Consider the following 24,006-nt stretch of genomic DNA (forward strand, 5'->3'; position numbering starts at 1 on the left):
AGGCATAAATATACCTATTAATCTTTGTGACTGTTTCACACGGACCACATTGAATGTAAATTGCCTTCAAGAAATGAAAGGAGAGTGGACTCCCTTGCCTCACGTAACCTTAAATTTCATCTACAACACAAAATGCGCAGAAATAAAAAGAAAATGTCACTATCGATTTGATTGGACGATTCTGCAGTAAAACTCTTAAATTATTTTTATTTTCGTTGTCGTTTGTGAGGCACTGAAGGAAAATTCGACACTGGTTTTCTGATTGATGTAAAGATATACCTTTAATTTTAGGACAAGGTAAATCCAATATTTCTGGAATATCGTTCCTACTTTTTATATAATTTCCATTTGGTCTAAAATAATGTATGAAATATTCTGCTTTATCGACAAGGTAAAACAAATTTGTACAAAAAAAAATCTTTCGTGTGGGGAAGACATTTATTAAACAGTAATACAGAAAGAAAATCACATTTGACAAACCGTTTACAGAAATAAAAAATAGTATTCAATGTATGTGGTTATACAACAGGAACGTTTATTAATTCACATGTGTAATTTTAAATAACTTCATATTGCATGGATTAAATACTTATTCAAAACTTATAGTACTATTATTTAAGAAACGCGACTTAAATACACGGTACAATATATTTTGCTGAAATAACTGTAGCCTCTTACACTATTAAATAGTTTGTATGTTCGTATTTATCGATTCAATTTTACTTCGACTGTCACTTTCATGTCAGCTGTGATGACTGGCCTGAAAATAGATAAAACGTTTGTTATAAGGTAATTTGGAAAATTCAGTGTTTCTTTTGTGCATGACCTCATAATATTGATAAAAGCATATCCTTCAAAATGCCAATCTTAGAGGTCAACACCGACAAAGGACAAAACATATGACGACACACGGTATGTAAAAAGAAAACAAAATGCATATTTTGTCCTATATAGTATTGTGGTACGAGCCAAGTATTGTATCTAGTTTTTGGTCGTCTCTTAGTCTTCGAAAGGCGACATTCGATACACAAAATAATGCGAAACGACACAAGACATTTATTACAGGCATTTATTTCTAGAGTTGGGTATTATGTTAGCATACCAATCGCAACGCATCGACGATTATTCATTATAATCTCGGAATAAATACTAATTAAGAAAACTACTACTAAAAGTAGTTTTTCCACTTTTCTTCAGACTTAATGTAAAACAGAAGGTGTATTCTTTGTATAATAAGAAACCCATGTATGTGTATTTACTCCGAGAATATTATAAAGGAGTATTTTTCGAAAACTTGAAGATTCATGACAATCGCGTCTTATTTGCTAATAGTCATGTTATATGTCATAATGCGTTGTCATGTGATACATTGCAATTTCTGTCTAAGTATATGTGAAAACGTGATATCGCACAACATTTATGTTTCAATTAAAATCGCGTATAGTACAGAATACATTTAAGCTGCATCTAATAAATTTTACTCAAACAGAAATAACACCATTTCGAGAATTAAAGGGGTTTTGTATCGATTGGATTTCTATTTTGGTGTTTAGGTCACAAAAAGTATTACTTTTCTAAGTATAAATATTTAATCAGCCTCGTTGCGACGAAACTCCGCCTCTTGGTCAAATATTGATTATCAAAAATATAATTCTAACACTATCGGATTTTTTTCTATATTATAGCATAAAATCGGCTATTTCTCTATTTTGCCCATGTTATAACGGGACCAAAACCATGTGTTAACATAGTCACGCGCTCTTGTTATAGCCCAGTTTCACCTATGCGCAATACATACAGGGCCCAGTAAACAAACAAAAAAAATGACGATTTGGCCTGTTTGCCAAAGAGTCATGCGCTCTTGTTATATTGAAATTATTGATTCGAGGGCCTCAATCGCATTAAATACGGCGAGCAGCATTCAAGTAACTATGCCGGAAATACGGCGTATATACATCGCTATTCTCCGATTCTAAATTGTTAAGTATAAATATGTTATATTTTTATTCTATTTTTTTTATTCTATTTTGTTCTCTTTTTTTGTGTACATAATTATGTTCATAACATTGCCATTTCAATTATGTATCACTTTACTTTGTTTTGTAAACATTTGTTATATTGTTGTTTTCTCACATGCCCAGTTGGGCCTTGAGATATCAATAAAAACTTGAAAACTTAATCTTGGTTGTCGCCCTTTCTAAGAAACGGACAGTTGTCAATGTAAACAAATTACTGGCATTCAGTTTAACCCTCCGATTAACTTACAAAACAAGATAACACAAAACGAATATGAGAACATGTTGTTTTATTGATGCTTATGTTGATAAATGCTCTTTATATTTCTTTGAGAGATTAATGTTTAGTGCCTGATTTTTTTTATAAACTTGTGTGCTTGAAAAACCCCGATTCTGATGACGTCACTGATCTTTTTTCTACCGTCAATCTGAAATCATTCTAAGAATTTCTGAGGGTCATGTTTTGTATTGGGAAGAGTAATGTAACGTTGTTGTTTTTTTTCCTTGAGATAATATTTCTCCAATGTCAAGCTTTACAATATCAATTAAAATTCAAAATTTCGTTCGGTTCGTTGTTGGCCCCGGAAAAATAAAACGCATACGTAAAACATGTAGAATTGGATAAATACCGTCCAAGCAAAAGGATTTAATGTACTGGCATGCGAGCAGTTCCCGTACAAAAATCGTAGTTACTTAAACATTATTTTTTATTACGCTCACTCACCAAAATTTGAATGTTCACATCAATTTTCGGCTCGTCAAACAAATCATGGAAATTCCATCATGTTCTAAACATAGAATAACCCTTAGTTATGAGGCCTCATATGGGGTACCGAAATTATCCATTATTTTGTATGAAGAGAAGTAGTTCCCGTACATAAAATTTAACCCATTATAATTATACAATTTTATTATATCGGACCTATTTTTCATTTATAATTGTTGAACAGACCATTTTCTAAGAGATAAATAGATGTAATTCAGGAAATAGAAAGTAGATTAAACGCGTATATCTATTACCCGGTACCGTTACTCCAACGCATTCACATGCGATGGCATGCTTGTATGCATGCTATTTTACGCACCAAAGCCATAAAATTATTTTATATAGTAATATTGGTCAAAATTCTGATAATTAAACAAGTTTTCATCACATTGCCTACTTATCTGTAAACAGGTGGTATTTGTGGAAAACCCTTTATCATGCCTCACGTGTAAGTATTTTTGCGCATGCGCGCAAGGACGGAATCCCCCAGAGAAAACAAGGTCACGTTTTGACAACGCACAGGTGAAAGTGATTTAAAATGAGACTTTTTATACGTATTGCCGAACTGACACTTAGATTTTGTCTCGTGTATGTATCTGCTTGATTTGAAATGAATTTTTGAAGACTGCAAGTAAAAATCAAGCGTTTAAATGAAAAATACGGGTACTGCTTCTGTACGGGAACTGCTCGCATGCCAGTATTGTGTTTTGTATTAAATATACATCATGAATCTGTTTTAAAATTTTATGCTATAATAGCGTCAACGCACGTTAATTTCGTGTTATAAAGTCTGCAGAGTCCCTCAGAACTGTTGGAGCCCTCGCCCTACCGGGCTCGGGCACCAACCGTTCCTCGGGACTCTGCAGACGTTATAACACGGAAAAACGTGCGTTAACCCTATATAAGCAAAGAAGGCCCGAAGCGTACATTATTCTACAACAATGCACTCGCCGTTCTTATTACCTCTCTGTGTATTTTCACATTGAGGGCGCCATTTTTTTTAAACGTCTGATAAATAAAAACATTTCTTGTCGAATTTTTTTGTGAAAGCTATCTAGAATGAAAGAAAATGGTCTAACTAAGAAAATGAATCCGAACACCAATATCTTTAATTCAGTCGTTAACGCTGTACAGGCGTTTAAAGTGTTGTTTACGTGACGTCACGATGTAGCGCCAAACAGCACGTGCAAAACAATCAAATCAAGTACGCTAATTTAATGTCACAAACGAGTTAAGTTTTACATTTATTTCACTTTTAATAATTTGTATTTCGCTTTAAAAATTATAGAGTGAAATAAAATAAACAAACAAAGTTTTATCAACGTTTTCAAAATGCGTTATTCTCAAAATGTTTCTACACACGGTAGATTTAACGACAGATTTATCAACCCACTGGAACAGCCTTTAAAGAACGTTTCTATTGGAAACTCTGAGGCGAAAACAAATTTAACCACCAAACATAAAGTCCAACTTTATAATAATAATTACATTTTTTCTTGACGTGTTAGAATGGAAATAGGTATTAATTCTTCGTGCATTATTGTATAATAATGCACGTTTTTCGTTCAAATGCTTTGTAATTAATCACTCAGGCCTATCGGCCTTCGTGATTAAATTACTACGCATTTGAACTCAAACCGTGCATTATTCTACAACAATGCACTCAGAATTGATATCTATTTCCTAAACAAACTCAGTAGAGTAATCAGAATTATATCTGCTGTTATTGGTTTAACCGCAGTTCACCGAGGAGTTGTAACAAAAAAGATTGTTTTTACACCTGGTATAAATGGGGAAACATTTTCGTGTTTCAGATAACAACTATAAATTTCTGAAAAATTAACGATAAGGCGATCCATTTGCCTGTGCACATGTCTGAACTATCTATAGACTTGATAATCGTATAAAGGTTCGTATACGAACCTTAGTGTTACCGTGGTTTTTTTTTCTTTTAAATCATTATTTCTGAACAATTATTTATCAGATTTACAACATTAATGTTAAAAAGATTAACTTAATTTTAGAATTTATAGTTTTTTTACCGACAACAAAATATTTTTATTCTTTTACTAAATGCAGCTTAAATATCAAAGTTATAGTCACGTGGGAAATAAACGCGTGTATACAATCAGTTACGCCATACACACCATGGATTCATGAAGCAAGCTAATAAAGGAAGAAGTGACCCAGTATAGCAGTTTCCCGAAACATCCCGGCATAATAATGTTGTCATAGTTTTCTGTTGTTTTGCATATTGACCTGGGACACAACAGTTGCCTCACAACATTGGTTAAGATTTTAGTTTCAAATTGATTGTTGTAGGTTTGAATCTTAATGACGCATTATTTCTTTTTACAGATTATATTTTTGCGAAACTTGACTACGACTGAACAAAATGAAATTATGAAAATTTACCTATACATCTATATATCAAAGTTATGATTTTTTTTAAAAAGACACAAGAATTTATAAAAATTTATTCATCTACTAATGTTGCATATAATTGAGAGAAAAAAAGACATCTGAATATGAGAAAACTTTGGGATTTTACATATTTACCACTAGGTCATCGGGATGTTTTATAAAGTATCGAGAACTTTCCTATCATTAAAAATCAGTTAGTAAAACGTAATAAATTATGAAAACTAACGAAAAAGCTTCCGAAAAATAATGAGTCCCAGGTCAATATTGGCAAACATACCTTGAATATTAAGTTTTCCAAAATATAACGTTTAGGCAGAAAAAGGGTCATGTAGCACGCACATGCTCACGGTAATTAATTTTAATTGTGTCACATTCGTGGGTAACGTTTTTTTACAGACATACATTGTAGTGTCATGTATATGTTTCAATTACATTAATGTAATCCAAGGAAGCAAAAAAGTGCCACTTTCGCGAAAACGTTTAAGTATGCTCACGATATGGGATACAATCGAGTTTTTAGTTGGTAAAAAAATCGGGTTCTCAGCTCATATGAAACAAATTTGAATTATGTCATAAAAAGGACTTTAATTTGAAGATATAAAAATAATTTTAATGACATTACGCGAAAAAAAATCGGAAACTGACTCAAATGTTGATTTATGTCTTTAAGTTTTCTTATGTTATACCACTGATTCTAATTTAATATCATGTAATTAAAGTCCGTGATTATACAGTATATTCACAGTATTCTCTTTACCCAGTACACGCCGCTGCGGATGTCTGTTAAAAATGAGAAGAGGTGTAAGAAACTGCCGATCTTGGACTACTAAAGAAACTAGATTTTTCTGTACTTGGGGAAACGATTTCTTCCGTGAGCGCGGTGATTTGTTTTTACAAAAAGTACGTCAAATCGTGACATTATATTGATACTCATACTTAGCATGTCTTAAGTGAAATATAGAATCAAACTCAGGTCAAATGACCTGAGAAATCGATTTTTTCTTTCCTCTGGTTATTTTCTACGACTTGTTTTACTCAAAACACAATTATATCTGCTGTAGAATTTTAATCTAGACATGGCAGGTTCGATTCCCGGGATGGCCAACAAAAATACTAAAATAGTCTTGTCAGATGAGACTTTAAATGGAGGTCCCGTGTATGAATGCTTAATCACTTGGCACGCTAGAAAACCAGGAGAAACTTTTGGAATTGGGGCATCTTTCTGTATCTTTTGCTTTTCTCCAAAATCTAAAAAAATGACAAACATTCTTTGAAGACTCGCCCAAATGGGCAACAGATGGCGAGAATAGATAAACACACACACACGTACGCACGCACGCGCACGCACACACGCACACACACACACACACACACACCATCTAGAGTATACACTTGGAGATGTGCAAAAACGGAAGTAATTCAAGTAATTCAACGGAAGTAAGAGTATTGATTTCTCTTTATCATTTACAAACACAAAATGTTTTCACCATAACGTATTAACTTCTTACTTACATTTCATTGCAATAAGTGCCAGGCCGAAACGTCGTGATTAATGGTTGAAATCTTCAGAAGAACAGCTCACAAACCGATAAAAGTGTGTGTGATGACAAACTAAAAATTTATCATCGTTGAAAATTACCTGTAAGTAGAGATAAAACTTTTTCATTTAAGTCAGGCAATCTACGAATACGACATGAAAGTAATGTGTTTGTAAGTTTGAAAAAGGATTAATGTAAGTTGGAAATGCGCAAGGTTAATGCACATTTCTGCACATGTAAGAGCTGTGGTTTAAAAGTAAAACAAGAAACTTACTTTTTATGAATTTTGTAATTAAATTTACAGAAATATTTTCATTTCTAATATCATAATTGTTTTACATTTAAAATGTTTAACTAACTTTCTATCACACGTATTTATCATGCATGTTTATAGCATACAAGACTTTTCACTCCGCAATATCATTATACCAATAAAAATTTGATATAGCGCAGATATCAGACCATCTCAAGAAAAATTCTTACATTTCACTGCAACTAGTGTTATCTGCCTTCAATCACCAATCTACTCACACAACAAGACAGCTCACAAACGATAACCGATTCAATCGTTGAAAAACACCTGTAGGTAGACAAAACAGTTTAAAATATAAAAATTACCCAATAAATATTAAAGAAGAAAATTTTATAAACTGACTATATTTATTAAGAAATATTTCTTACGACATTTCACTATTACAGACCATTTTTAATAGAACATATCTTTTATTCACACGCAGGTACATGAATATATCATTTCCTACAACAAGGTACTATTATATGATTTACAATACCACAAACGGATACAGTATACGGTCAATGATTATTACAAAAAAAATTCAAACTTCTGACACATTAAATAGTCATCGTGTTAAAATAGGTAGTCAGATAGTTAACGCGATAATTATATGGTTAACTGTTGGCAGAAATGTGCCACCAAAAAAGAGAGGCATTGGTATCTTATCACGTGTCCGGGATCTATTTCAGAAATTCTTTTATAGCTGTGCCCTTACAGCTTCTTTTTCCCCGAAATATTTCATTGTAATTGAATTAGCATTGAAACACGAGGATATCTGATTTTGTACGAGGAGGGTAACCCCCGAGTATAAATCAGATTGCCGAGTGTTTTGATGTTCTTTCTCTTTTTGTATTTTCTGATCGAAGATCAGGAAATACAGTGCCAACATTCAATATCTGGAATAGCGCTTCCCTGCAACCCTAACAACAAAAAGTAGTTCTCAAGAAAGCTTACAATGAGCGATGTAAAAGAAAGAAATATTTTTATTTTGTGACAAATATCCAGCCAATTTAAAGTTTAAAAGTAGCTTTGGCTTATAGAATTGTCAATTAATGCACAAACACAAAATACGCGGATGAATATCATTTTAATCAATGAAAATTGCTCGGCTACTTCCGTAAAGCTTCGGATTTATTTGATCGGAATGAAACACCGCTTAAATAAACATTTTTTTAAATAAAAAATTAAGGATGTTGACTCAAAAACAGGGAAGAATTTAGGGCAGTCGACGATCGATTATCAATTTCGACCATAAGAAACGGTCTTATTAGTTAAGCCCCCGAATCCACGTAAACAAAGCGCTATTTTTTTGCGATGTCACTATGGCGTATTATACAAATAAATCTGACTGTCGAGTACTTAAATATTATATACAAATCGGGCGAGATTTTCGTTAAATTATTTACATCAGCGTTGAACAACAGGTTCGCCGTGAACAAAATATCTCGAGGTCTTGGGTTCAAATGCCAGTCAAGGCAACCATTTTTTAAAAGACTTTTAAGCGATTTTAACATTTTTTTTCTTAAGGATTAGCCACGATATGAAAGGATAAAGCGTGGCTGTCAGAAAAACTGTACAAAATGATTTAGAAACTCTGGTCATGCAAAATTTCGTTACTGTTAGAGCAAAAAAAAATCTAAACGCAAGGCAGTCGCTGCAACTCGGTGCCGTTCAAGATGAATTATAGTATATAAAAAAACTTATACAGGAAAATACATACAGATATACTAGATTTCCAAAGATCAGAAAATACCACAGAGCTTGCAGGCCTTTGACTTATCATTCGCAAACATAAAAATACGCTCCTTGTTGTCACAATATGAAATCACAGAAAAAAGAACCAATGAACAAATATCTGAATATGGTATTTCTATCGCTATCCCTTATACCCCAGAAAAATATGAAATCATCTGGAGCGGGGTAACTAATACCTGCACCCACTTGCTGCACTGTGCATGTATTTGTATACAATTTAACTCTGATATATTTTCAATGGAAAGGTCCCTAAACTATTATACAAATACGATTTAATACACCAAAGTAAGGCATTATGGCCATCAGAAAAGATTATGTGAAAATTTACTAGATCATATTATGAACTTTTGCCTGAAGTTACTTACACCGCCTACATCCATGTGGAACTTTATCATAAATTCTCACGGAATTTACTTTTATATTAGGTGGATAATGTTGACACAATTAAACATTAAACTATCCGAAAAGTATTGTACAACATTAGAATCAGTAATCAAAATAAATCAGGTTTAATAATCTGTAAAAAAGAAAGTACAATAGAAAATGTATTTCTAGTTGAGGTCTCTTGTTAACTTTCGTTTCGAACAAGATTGTCTCACATATAGAACGAAATTTTAATGCTTTCTCAATATACAATGTATATCATATATTTTTCGATGAATTTTTACCAATAATATCAAGAGCAAGACTGGTAATAATTATCTGTACTCCTCAGAGTAATTACAAGCAATCTGACAAATTCTTTAAAGCTGTAATACAGAGCTGATATAGTAATATATATAGTAACAAGTGTATTAATGCTGTTTTATACACTTGTTACTATATATAGTAACAAAATCGCCTATGATTTCAACTGATTATGAGTGTCACGTGACCTATTATGAGTTTGCGGCCCGGGGCCGAGAACTAGTTATCAGCCCGCTGAGCATGTGCACGTGCACAAACTAAAACAATGAGGTCACATTTTACGTCATCAAATAGTTAACTGTAAAAGTGAAAGAAAGTTTTAAGCATGAATTGCTTGATTTTATTGTGAGAGGTGAAGCGTATTTCGTACACACACAGTTTTATTACTACTGAAATTTAAAGAAATAATACGACAAATTCATTCCGAAAGGAACGAAATACTGTATAGATTCTACAGTAGTGTACTGTGAACATAGTAAAACAACTTTATCTATTGAAGTTACCGTACTGTACAGTACGGTAGAAAAGCAGACAGGAATTTCAACGAAATAAATTTCAAAGTATTTTTTTTTGGAAAAATTCTACAATCAAGTGTATCAATTTGATAAGAGATTAATACACGGCAGAGTAGGGCCGGAAGGTGATAATCGGCCCTGAAATAAATAATGCCCTCGGGCTGAATATAATATAAATTTAATATAATGAAATTTCATAAAAATGAATGAATTATGTTGCATCCATCGATTCTCGAAGTTGTAACCCAAAATATTTTTGTTCATTAACACACACACACACACGCACGCACGCACGCACGCACGCACGCACGCACGCACACACACACACACACACACACACACGTGAAAACTGTACGTTAACACAATAAAATCTTCTGGAACAAAATAGCTCTATTATGTAAACTTTAAGTATTTTTTACAGTTTAGACACGCTTTCAATCAAGCTATAATTTTGATAAGGTACGTAGGTCGTTTACAAACGTTAATTCAGTTGTCCACTCAGTAAACAACTTCTGTGTATTTGCGTTTATTTTTACTCGCCACCGATTACCATATGGGCGAGTTCTCCAGAAGAGTGTTAGTCATTTTAGATTTTTGAGGATCGTGCCAGATACAAATACAGAAAGCTGTCCCGATTCCAGAAGCTGCTCCTGGTTCTTTAGCGTGCCAAGTGTTTAGGCACTCATACACGGAACCTCGATTTAAAGTCTATCCGAAAGACTGATTAGTAATTTTAGTTGGTCAGCCTGGGAATTGAACCTACAGGTCTCTTACCGATTGAGCTATGCGAATTGGCTAAATAAAACTACAGATAATTACAATACAAAACAATTACAATAATACTTTAGCGAGTCGCTAATAAGAAGTATGTCGGTAGAAACATCATACACGCCGGATTAACGCGTGGTTGCTGTACAACACGTGTTTCCACGTAACTAGTTAAGCATAATCATCTCCACGGCTTTACAATGTCCATGTTTTCATATTATCTCATTTTATATACACGGGGGAGAATCACGCCGTTCGTTATCCAAACAAACAAGGTGGCGGATGCAGCCAAAAAGTAAATGTTTCCCTTTTTTCTCTCTGAAATTCGTAATGTTCTAGTGTTAAGGTAGCCTACATATAACAACCTTCTCCACAATTTTCCGGGCACACAGGATTTTATTTCATGATGTTTTGTCCGGTACTTCATCTGAAATGCGGGTCACCAGATTCGAAGCGAGAGAATTTTCTACCGGTTTGATCGTGGTAATGTACGGCTTCTTCTCTAAAATTCACTGTTTCGTTTACATATATAAATATATATTAACTGAAACCACTGACTTTAAAAAGTTGTAATATGTCGTCATCTAAGCGTTCATGCCCATTCTGACTAAAATAACCGCTGTAAATATTCTTATGGGGAATGATAACGTATGGCGCACAAATATCAATGATAACGTACGGCGCATTTTTCTGCATAATAGAGTTTAGAACAATATATCAGTAAGTTTTGGATAGAAAAGTTTTTTATGTTTCTTGCTCAGGTCTTTCCAGACATAAGAGAATGTGTAGAACCAAATAAAGAAACTGAATATTATTTAGTGTTTGCATAATAATATCTGTCCGGATAGAAATACCTAAATTCGATATGTCATCACGATTAATATGTTTTCTTATCATACTCGAAATAGAGCAGCTATCGCACTTTTTATGGTTTGTAAAGTGTCGTCAAAAGTTAAACTTGATCCCAAAGTTCAAATATCTATGTGTTAGTGTTCATCCGTGCTGTTCTACAGAAATTAGAAACTTCGACGGGAGCAAAGCGATCGGAGAATGTTTCTAATTTCTATAGAACAGCTACGGATGAATACTAAGATACTTAGTGTTAACCTTTATTTGGCTTCATTTATGACGTCTCTACACCTAATTTTACGAACGCGGTTCTATGAAGCACTATGAAAAATAGAAGGCTTCTATGAACGGACTTTAATATAGTATCGACTTTTGTTCACTTAATAAGCGTCCAACTGTATTTGTCATCCGATGGAAACGCTGTATTTCTTCAAAATTATGTGTGTTAATTTTCATAGAAGCACAAAAGTAGAAACTATATCAAATTCCGTTCATAATCGTCCTTATTTGTCACAGTGCTTCATAGAACCGCGTTTGTAAAAATAGTCATTTGCGTAAATTTGCACATGCGCTTTCGTCGGCCGCTTTTGAATATTCATTAAGTAAAAATGACGTCAAAAGGCCAACCTATATTATTTTTCTTTATTTATGCATAAAAGATATACATGCAGTTCAGATTTAAATTCACGTCTTGGCGATAATGATACTGTACGTGTTAAAGTAAACACCAAGACAAAATGAGCCGTGTTACGACAAAACCAACATAGTGCGTTTGCGACCAGCATGGATCCAGACCAGCCTGCGCATCCGTGCAGTCTGATCAGGACCCATGCTGTTCGCTATCAGTTTCTCTACTTGTAATAGAGTTGATAAGCGAACATCCTGATCAGACTGTGCGGATGCGCAGGCTGGTCTTGATCCATGCTGGCCGCAAACCAACTATGTTGGTTTTGTCGTGACACGGCTCAAATGTCAATTAATATATATTTTTATTACTAATGTAGGAAAAAGTCTAAGTTACTTATTTCTGCAGAACAGCTCGGATGAACACTTACATAAATACTATTTTCATAGTAGCGTAGTAATTTTTATAACCGTTCTTTCATAAAGATAATGACGTCATCTGAGCGCATAAGCTGTCTGGCATGGATAAAAACATCGAAATCCAAATCCGATTTTAAACTATATTTCATAGTCGGTAAAATGTTCACCACAAGAAATTAATAAGAAAATATCAATGTCACTCTTTTATTGCTGATACCTACAATACATTTTTTTAAAGAAACTGATTGTTTTTGTTGGGGCATTTGTAGAAAAACGCCAAAACATGATAGGCAAATTCATAAAACATGTAACAGTTTTGATTAAATTATGACGTTCCTTTCATTTAAAATGAAAAAACTGTATGGCTAGGTCGTGCAAATATCTGGCGTCAAAGTAGCTCAACGCCACGCTAAATGGTAGCGTTTCAATATTAACCGCCCCTCAAATAAATAGGAAATTTCTTATTTACTAATTTTATTGAACCCTTTCGCATAACATTATTTTCAACTCATTTAATAAATTCAATATAGAACCTACACTCATTCATTATTCTGTTATGTTTTTTTTTTCTTTCAATGAGCGACCAGACTCATTTCATCTGGATGTAAGCTAGTCGCAATCACTTTTAATATAATGTAAAGACAACAATACACAAATATTTCCTAAAAGAGGAGGCTTTTCTTTCCATTCTGCATTTTATAAAAAAAATATTCTCAAACTATACATGTGTGTTTTAATTGGCAGATAAAGGTTGGAATATGTATATTAAAAACGAATATATATTAAATCAGCTGATTGAAGAAATGGAAATCCACCAAGCAGAAAAATGCGCCGTACGTTATCATTGATATTTTGTGCGCCATACGTTATCTTTTCCGGAAAATGCCCCGATATTAATATTTACAGTAGTAAATCTAGCCAGAATGGGCATGGATGCTAAGATGACGACCTACTAAACCTTTTTAAAGTCAGTGGTTTCAGCTAATATACACATTTGTAAAAGAAACAGTAATCTTGAGAGAAGAAGCCGTACGTTATCACGATAAAACCGGTGGAAAATTCTCTCGCTTCGATTCCAGTGACGCGCATTTCAAAAGAACTACAGGACGAAACATCATGAAATAAAACCCTGTGTGCCCGGAAAATTGTGGAGAAGGTTATTATATATACCTTTACACAAGAACATCACGAATTTCAGAGAAGAAAGGGAAAAACTTACTTTCGGCTGCATCCGCCATCTTGTTTGTTTGGGTAACGACCCCTTGTATATATTTTACATTCTAACACTCACGTGATTTTGTCACTATAGACAAAGAAGGAAAAAAACTGGTGTTAATTAAACTGCCAATAAACACCGGTTAGGGACTACTTGTATATGCGCTGTTATGTTTTTAAGAAATAACATCGACCTGAGAGGTGTATATCGGCTATTTAACACCGGTTTGGAGTTTTGATGCGTAGGAATTGACCACGAAGGCCGATATACACCTCTCAGGCCGATGTTATTTCGATTCTATCACGATAAAATAAGGAAGATCACTAATGTTATTTTTTCAAGTGGAAATAACTTCCGGTGCCGATTTTCGTATAACGCTGTTCGATTTTCGCACCCTACCGTTGCAAAGATATAGAAATTATTAAACAAAATAAACAGTTAGAAAAAAACGTTATTTTATCAAGTTTTCAACAATAAAAACTTAAGTCGTATTGTGTTTACATCAGTGCCCCATTTATCATTCTTGTATGTATGAAATAACCAATCTCCTACGCAGTGATCTCCCCTTACAGCAGGATTAGATCTCTGCCATCACACATTATGATTTTTTTCAATTTTTATATTTATTTTAAAAAGTAAACACGGTTTTGCTAATGTTTCAAGACTATAACGTATTAGATGTAAACTAAAATAAAAAATAATTTCGAAAACTTAAATATTATCAATATTATGAGAATTTTTTTTAATAATGCACCGTTTCATTCCAAAACAATGGCCGCTTTTGAAAAAGATATTATTAAAGAAATTTATTTTTCATTATTTTGTATACGTTTGATAATTTTTTGAGAAAATATAACGGACGTAGGTACAAAAAGTTAAAAATAAAACAGAAAGAGAAAAATGACGTTAGATTGTCTATGTAACGGTCGATATTTACATTTGAATTTCGACGTTACGACATGTGACTTTCATCATCATGTGACGTCTGTGAAGGCAGTGATTACAATTCTGCCAAGGGAGGTAATCACTGTGAGGAGTTTGTGAAATAACGTCAGCTTATTTATGAATGAGTTGTTTACTTAGGGTGACGTCATTACGCTGCTTACGGATTGGCGCCGTTTTGTCAAAATATTTAATATGAAATTAGGTGCTACCTATGGCGCGGAAAGTTCTTATGAACTATGGTTTGAGCATAACATGTTTATTGTACATGTAAACCAGATCTTTCTTGTAGGTATTTTGTACTGTAAACAAAACAAAAAAATTGGTGGTGTTCAACCTATCGTCGGAGCGCTCGGAATATTCCGACAATCTCCGAACGTAAAGGGGGACCACTGCGCACGCGTCGGCGTTTGGAAAATCCTGTCCGCCATTTTTTTGTTAATCTCTAATCACAGTTGTTGTTTTAACGTTATTTTTAATGTGCTAATTTATCAAAAAGGATATGTAAAGTAACTTTTTATATTAGTTCTAATCAATTAAATGCATGTTTACTTTCTGATTTTGCACATCATTCTCTCACCGGAAGTGTTATTTAGCAGACGCTAGCAATAGTCTAAATTATGTAGACGCTCATTAAAAGTGCTCTAATATCTATATTTAGCTCAAAAGGATTTTAAAATGGCGGCTCCCAGTTAACTAAGGATTTTTTCACAGCTCATTAGGTATAGGATATATTTTTTTGAAATTTTCATTTACTTTTAATTTGATTTCATTTGAATTTATACGCGTCATACATGTTATCTAAGAGCGCTACAGCCCTCGCGGGGCCTTCGGCCCCGCTCGGACTTTCCGCGTATTAACTGATATGGATCAAATATGTGGAGTTAGTGTATCTGAGATATTATTTTGGTATTGTATGAAAAGAAAACATTATAAGAACTGAAAATATAAATAAAAATGCTTTTTATTGTTAGTTTAAAAGGCTTTGTAATCTATATAATCGAGGGTGAAAACATAAAAGCCGCATATGCAAGTATAGTCCCTAACCAGTGTTTATTGGCAGTTTAACACCGTTTTTTTCCTTCTTTGTCTATAGTGACAAAATCACGTGGAGTGATAGATTTCTAAATTATATCTTGTGTTATGATATACATGTATAAATATCAATATTCATATGTAATAAGCATATTAAGCACAAAATGTATAAAATTCACGCATTTACTGTACTTTCTACATTTGAAAGCACACTGTGATGGGATGTATTCTTCCAAGTATCAGGATATGAATGTTGATGTTCAATGTAAACGCTATATTTAATATTCTATAAGTCATTTTCGTATTGTTCACTGCTGGGCCCAGTTCGCTATGAGCGAAAGGAAGATATCTGAACTTACCGTTTGACCCACTTTCGTGGAATAAGTCACGTACGAATTGTCGGTACTGCGTTTGATGCCATACGAGTCCCGCCCTTATAAACTGTGACTAGTATAGATTGACAGGCCAACACATGGTCGGAGTGTTACAAAGCCTTGCGGTTTTATGTATTTTTACATCATTAGTCATCATGGAGCAATCCTGCGATCAGATTGTGTTTGACATAATGAATATAGCAAGAATCATATTTTTTTAACCATTTCATGTGGTCACGGTTGCTTGATATTGATACGCAGGTTTTATATGCAGACACAAGCAACAAAAGACAATAGCTCAGGTAAATATTTTATGAAAAATTATTATCGAATTCTCTTCATCATTATCTGAATGAAAATACAAATTGTACATGACCAGCGCGCAGCTTTTCCACGCCCAACTAGTATCGAACCTCAAAGTAGATGACGTACCCTGTAAACATGCAGTGGTTGGGCCAACCACGGAAAATCGTCATAGGAAAATCGTTGTTGGGCCATGGTTGGCCCAACTCTAATTAACATGTACTATAAATGCAGTTGTTGGCCCAACGTTGAACCAACCATAAGTTAACACCAGCGACATTTCTGCATTGGCCCAATAACGATAAATATGTACTTTAAAACAGATGTTGGGCCAACGTTTGACCAACGATACATTTTCGTCAAATATATTAATTACTGCACCTGACCCAAAATATATTTTTTTAAAGACAGATATGCATGTAGATATTTTACTGTATATAAACAGTACACTACAATGAGTAAAGACTAAAGTTTATGATGTTTTTTTGAAGCCATGTTCAATATTGTCACATTCAAGAAATACTCATATAAATTTAATGAGAAATGTAAGAAATAATTACTTTTTGAGTCTAGAAAAGACCAAAGCCCAGGCTATGCAGTAGTAGGGGATATGTATCAATAGATCTATAGAAATCTTGAAGATCTGATGTATAATCTAAAGCAATTATACATGTGCTGGAATAACCATAATAAACCTCCGGAATCTTCCACTCTGAACTCTAATTAACCTCTGGTTATGTTATCAATGAATGAAAATAGGATCATTTTGGCACTACCCATCCTTTCTCTCGCTTGATTTCGAAGCTGCGTGGACGTTACAGATAGATCTAAATAAATTTGTATTAGACTGCAATTTCTCAACACTGAAAAATGTAAGTAGATCTAGAGTTTTTTTACTTTAATCTTTTAAATAAACCCTTCTAATATAGTAATGTATTTAAACCTGCACGGAATTAGTGTTTTAAAATCCACGTGACCAGGTCATGTGATTAATACAAAATGGCGGATTGGTAAAGACTTTGATGTTTTCAGGTAAACAAGCCAGAATGAATTTGATTTTTGTAATGAAATTAAAACCATTTAATTCTATCAGTGTTTATCAGCTTAAAATATGATATGTTTATAGTTTTACATCTGAATTTATTGTGATAACTGCAAAAAAATTGCAAGTTAGTAAAAACTGACAAGCTACAATAAGCACTGAAGTGTTAAGCCCATACAATCTGTTCTGAGTATAAATAGGTAATTATGATTGATTATGAGTTATTTGCAAAATTCTGCTTTGTTACTAGACTTTTTAACAGTTACACCACTCATTGCAGTAGAGTGTATACGAAACTTTGTGTAAATTTAATTTGAAGTGTAACTTCGCATTAAACACAAATTATACTTTACCCGACTGCAAAAATTGTTTTTATTTCATTTCAGACAGCAAATTTATGTCTAATTGGGAGAGCATTGTTCGCCATGTTATGTCTCACACTTTGTCTCAGGAAGTTGCCCTAGAATACAACTGGGTTGGAAAAGGCTCGAAAAAAACATTCGAAAAACTTAGACTTAAAAAAGTCATATTAGGTTTGTATTTTTACTTTTTCAAAGGTGATTTCACCGGTGCTAGAAAATTATTTTACACCATGGGTGTAAGATGTGACTTTTGTGTTGTAAATGATCATCATAACTCTATTTGTATTTTGACAGAATTATGCCCCTTTAATTTTTTACTTAAAAACTTTAGGTTAAATTTTTTAATTATGTCAAATATCTCTGTTACTATTAAATCTATTGACTTGTAATTTAAAATATTTCTTTACTATCAAAGTCTTATCCCTTAGCTCTATTTGCATTTTGACAGATTTATGTGCTTTTTTACTAGTAAATTATAATAAGTAGTGTATATTTAAATAAAATCAGTAAACTGTATAAATTTCAGATGCTGTAAGAGGAAGAAGACAGGGGTCTACTAATAATGAAATCGAGAAGACAATGAAGGAGTGGCTAAGATATGCTAAGGATAGGGAAGGCGGGCGGAGGAAGAGATTGACTAAAAAGTTGCAACAACAAAGAGAAGAAAATGAAAATGATATGTGAACAACATTTAGTAATAAATTGTAGTAATTAGTATATATTTTGTTCTTTTATGAAAACAAGGCATTGGGCCAACAAAGGGCCAATGTTTATTGTAGGAAACCAGTCAGTGGGCCAACGGGGGGCCAACAAGAAGAAGGGAAACCAGTTGTTGGGCCAACAGAGGGCCAACGATAGGAAGGAAAACCAGTCATTGGGCCAATGAAGGGCCAACGATAAGATTAGGAAAGCAGTCGTTGGGCCAACCATATACCAACCGTTGGCCCAACGTTGCCCCAATTAGCAAATTGACATTGGGCCAACGTTGGCATTATGTGTTGGGCCAACAAAGCAAATGTAATTGGCCCAACGTTGGGCCAACTACTGTCTGCTATCTGGGTAAATTATTCAAACATAACATGGTTAATCTGCCTTAAATGCCGTTGCAATCATTGAAAATCATATTTAAGTGATTTCTTTGATATTTGCATTTTGCAGGCCGATTTGAAAAGCTTTTGTCATCTGATGAAACAGAAATACAATGCCCAATAATACAACGAAAAACAACAACTGGACAGTGCACGGCTGGAGGGAGTTGGCTGAAAACCGCAACCTACAACAGGAGACTATGCAAGAGCCTGGTTATCCTATTCCCGATCAAACAGAGCAGTTCTGTTCATGTGCAAAAAATGGATTTTTGGTCGCAACAATTCATCTGTGAAATTGAAAGAAAAAATGGAGAATTCTATCCTCCAACAACTTTACTAAACATTGCTGCAAGGTTAAAAGGGTATCTTCGAAATGAAAAATCCATGCACGTGAACTTTGTTAAAACTGAAGATTCTTTTTTTTTTAACTTCGCAGAATATTGGATCCACGCATGCGCGAGTTGTCTATAACGAGGGTATATGGGTCGATGTCAACTGTTAAAAAAGTGGAGTTTTAACAAAATGTGGGAAAAAAAGTTGGTCATGTAATTATGAAAAATGGATATTCTGTATGTTTTTTTTAAGATATGTGTTAGTTTCGAACTTTGAGATTTCTCTAATTGAATTATTCCATGTCTATGATTTTCAGTGATCAGCCACAAACTGTTTTCTAATGTTTGAATTATAACCATGGTACTGTTTCAATAATGTGTGTACATGTAAAGGCTTGGATTTATAAATAACCGTATGAAAAATGCTTTCTTATTTGTTTACTTTATTCGCATGCCACATTCATTGTCTAATGTAAAACTCCGCCCATATTCATAACGTCATATTTGTCAGATATCACGTCAATACCTGTTAAAATAAGTCAACTTATTTTTCACATACACCAGTCCCTGTATAGTGTATGCAATATATTTCAAATAAATTGGAGCATTTGATTGGATAAGAAAGTGGGACAAACGGTAAGCCAGTTATAGTTCATATTTTAAAAAAATATAGAACTTATTGCTGCGCTCCGCTACGCTGCGCTTGCAATAAATTCCATATTTTTTAAAATCTGAACTATAACTATTACTTATTTATAGAAATAATGCAAATTATCGAAGATAAAATCATCATAAAAGCAACCTTTACTCAATTTTTATAATATACGTCTAATAACTACAATATTAATATGAGTTATTGTTTGATTTTATTAACCTGTCAATTCCATACTGATTATACGGTCAATGCACAGAATATATTAATATCCGATAAATGTTCGGTTAATTCCGTGAGATGTACGCAGTAAGATGTTATTAAATTCTTCGTGTTTCTATGAAGTAGTTACACAGACCGTTATAGCGAAATAGGGTAAGCTGCGGGTATATATTAATATCTAAATGCCCCATGTGTTATAAGATCGAGACAGAGTATGTCCATTTCTTTTCTTATTCATAACTATTTTCAACATTTTCGAAGTTATGGTTGTTCTTTCTGTTTTAATATGCTTTGCATTTTTCGGTAAATACTATACTTGTTTAAGAGTTTATATTCAAAATTCATCTGAATTAAATTCAATAAATGTCATTTCAGTGCCGTAAAATACAAAACAAAATGGGACAATTCAATGTTTCTACTTTGTTTCATATCCGTGTAGACAAACGCTTGACAATTTTCATTTAAATATACTTAAATATAAAGAAAGAATAAGCCTACAAAGAATTTAAAAAGAATGGATCGAACTTCGCACCTCTCATACATTAGGTAATCACTTAACCAACTGTGCTATTGCGGATGTTACGAGAATCCACATTAAGCTAATGGGAGTTTTCAAAATGTTACTTATATACTCCATATTAATTATCGTAAAATAAACGGACAAACCCGAAGTTGGATCGAATATTTAAATGAGTGCTATAATGTATTCATAATTGACAGGTCAATAAAATCAGACTATACATTTTACGTTTTTAAGTCACTTTGCTCACTTTTCATAATTTAGTCATACCCATTTTTGGGTGGTCCTATGCCAATTATTAGTATGTGTTACATGTATATTTATATAAATTCAACTCAAATATGTAAAATTAATATTTCTTTATCACAACGACAGTTTTCGCTATATTATCGATTTCTTATTTTTTTTCTTCCCTATACACGGATAGCGAAGTGCGTGATTATTTTCTAAAATATACTTGTATTCTTTTTTTTTAAGGCCCCATCTGGGTTACCCCGTTTATTTACCCCGTAATAGGTATGAGGGGGTCTGGGTCATCCTCCATCATACCTTACATTGTTAATATACAATATATATGTTGCAAAATAATTATATTAATTAATTACTTGAATTCTTATTAATTTAATTTTGTTTTCATTTCATATTTTATAAGCTTTGTAGGATACAATATCATTATCTATCAATGTGTTAAATATAAATAGCATAACTTATAGTTTACATATCCTGTTTTGACGAGGTGAAATATAATAATTGAACACGTTCAAAAAGAATACACTTATGGTGAATTTGCTTTTAGTGTTTCTGATATTTAAAAACACTTAATGCATTTTTCTATTTCCTTAAATAGAAAATATTAATATTATCATTTTAAAGATATGGTAAAATACCATTATTTTCACTTTTTATAATATTTTGGTCATGCCAATAAACCCGACAGTAATTACAACTAAAATTTTATTTATCTAATACCAGAAAATGTTTTACTTACTTGCAATTTAAATTTTGTAACACATCTTTCCTTCCTTATATCCAAAAATCATCAAGTGAATTATGTAAATAGGTGAAGCCCATTAAATCCACAGGTGGCAGTATCAGTGTTTGGACACCCCACCCCTATCTGCCCCTGGACCCCTACTACAACGCTGAAAAAAAATAATTCAACACTCTAAGGCTTACTATAAGGTACCAAATACAAAATCATCGATGAAATTAAATTAAAAAAAAAATTTTCCACTATCAAAATTATAGTTATATAACTATAATTTTGATAGTGGAATTTTTTTTTATATATAATTTTATCGGCGGTTTTGTAAAAGCTTATGCATTTGTCTATAGCTGCAGGTAAAAATATTTACAGTTCTTATTTAAATAAATGATTCATCGATTTTTAAACAGAACTACTTATTAATTTTTGTTACAAAACTATTCATGTGGTGAAAAAACTGGCTCAGTGGGTATGTTCTGCTATGTTTTTCTAAGTGAAAGGCATGGAAAGTTACCAATATTTTAACATGCAGCTATAGATAACAGATTTACCTTTCAAATGGTATATAATATTAAATGATAAAATGTACATCCATAAAGTTTTATTTGCTACAAAATGCCTAAATTTTTCACCTTTTTATAGGCATGAGTGATATTTCAATGGAGTATATAGGAGCTGCTTATCTCTGTTATCTATGTCTCTGATTATAGTAATTATACCCCGCACAACAAAGTTGTAAGGGGGGTATACTGGAATCAGCTTGTCCGTCCGTCCGGCCGTCCGTCCGTCCGGCTGTCCGTCGTTTTTTTCTTGTCCGCCCAATAACTTAAGATTCCTTTGACCCTTAGTCTTCATATTTGGCATGGAGGTTAGTTATGATTAGTAGATGACCCCTATTGATTTTGAGGTCACTGGGTCAAAGGTCAAGGTCACAGGGGCCTTGACTTCAAAAAGCTTGTCCGCCCAATAACTTAAGATTCCTTTGACCTACAGTCTTCATATTTGGCATGGAGGTTAGTCATGATAAGTAGATGACCCCTATTGATTTTGAGGTCACTAGGTCAAGGTCACAGGGGCCTTGACTTCAAAAAGCTTGTCCGCCCAATAACTTGAGATTCCTTTGACCTACAGTCTTCATATTTGGCATGTAGGTTAGTCATGATTAGTAGATGACCCCTATTGATTTTGAGGTCACCAGGTTAAAGGTCAAGGTCACAGGGGCCTTGACTTCAAAAAGCTTGTCCGCCCAATAACTTAAGATTCCTTTGACCTAAAGTCTTCATATTTGGCATGGAGGTTAGTCATGATTAGTAGATGACCCCTATTGATTTTGAGGTCACTGGGTCAAAGGTCAAGGTCACAGGGGCCTTGACTTCAAAAAGCTTGTCCGCCCAATAACTTAAGATTCCTTAGACCCACAGTCTTCATACTTGGAATGGAGGTTAGTCATGATTAGTAGATGACCCCTATTGATTTTGAGGTCACCAGGTCAAAGGTCAAGGTCACAGGGACTTTGACTTCGAAAAGTTTGTCTGCCCAATAACTTTAGATTCCTTTGACCCACAGTCTTCATATTTGGCATGGATGTTGATCATGATTAGTAGATGACCCCTTTTTATTTTGAGGTCACTGGATCAAAGGTCAAGGTCATAGGGACTTTGACTTCAAAAAGTTTGTCCACCCATTAACTTAAGATTCCTTTGACCCAGAGTCTTCATATTTGGCATGGATGTTGATCATGACTATAAGGTGACTTTGAGGTCACTGGGTCAAAGGGACCTTGACAAAAAAAGCTTTTCTTCTCAATTGCTAAAGAATGTCCTGTCCGCAATGTATTGATTTTGACATTTTCACATTTGAAGCATGTAGAATACATAACTTAGCAATGCACTGGCTTAGTAACCTCATACAGGGAGGTTGTCCTTGAGCTCTAAATGGCCATGGTTGATTCTGACAAAGTGGTATGCGGGGGTATTCACGCCATGATAGTGGCAGTTCTAGTTACATTTGCAATACAAATGTAGCCCCCTTGAACGTATTGATGATGTACAATCCTTATATATACCTGTATATTTAGCTTGTGACTTAACTTTCAGTTATCAATGTAACATATGCCTTACTAGCCTCGGTGATTAGGGGTTAAGATTTTCACTAACAAATTGAAGATTGTATGTTAAAATCTCAAGGAAACATTATTTTCTAGATGTCTTTTTTATATTAGACCTACTTTTGATATTTTTGATACTATATTTTTACCTACTTTCTTGTTTTTCTTGT

The 24,006-nt window shown here is 33.6% G+C and overlaps 1 long non-coding RNA gene across 2 annotated transcripts in view; it reads right to left on the bottom strand.

Moving 5' to 3' along the window:
- Window positions 1-419: 419 nt before the first annotated feature.
- Window positions 420-24,006, bottom strand: part of LOC132723943 (uncharacterized) — a 52,619-nt gene continuing 29,032 nt past the window's right edge. For both annotated transcript variants that reach the window (XR_009624816.1, XR_009624817.1), the window contains exons 2-5: window positions 21,733-21,886; window positions 7,227-7,323; window positions 6,718-6,844; window positions 420-760 (exon numbers count right to left, since the gene is read on the bottom strand). This is a non-coding gene — a long non-coding RNA (uncharacterized LOC132723943). The remainder of the gene's footprint in view (window positions 761-6,717; window positions 6,845-7,226; window positions 7,324-21,732; window positions 21,887-24,006) is intronic.

Source organism: Ruditapes philippinarum, unplaced genomic scaffold (assembly GCF_026571515.1).
Source record: "Ruditapes philippinarum isolate M1 unplaced genomic scaffold, ASM2657151v2 ctg15754_1_1_1_1, whole genome shotgun sequence".
Taxonomy (NCBI): domain Eukaryota; kingdom Metazoa; phylum Mollusca; class Bivalvia; order Venerida; family Veneridae; genus Ruditapes; species Ruditapes philippinarum.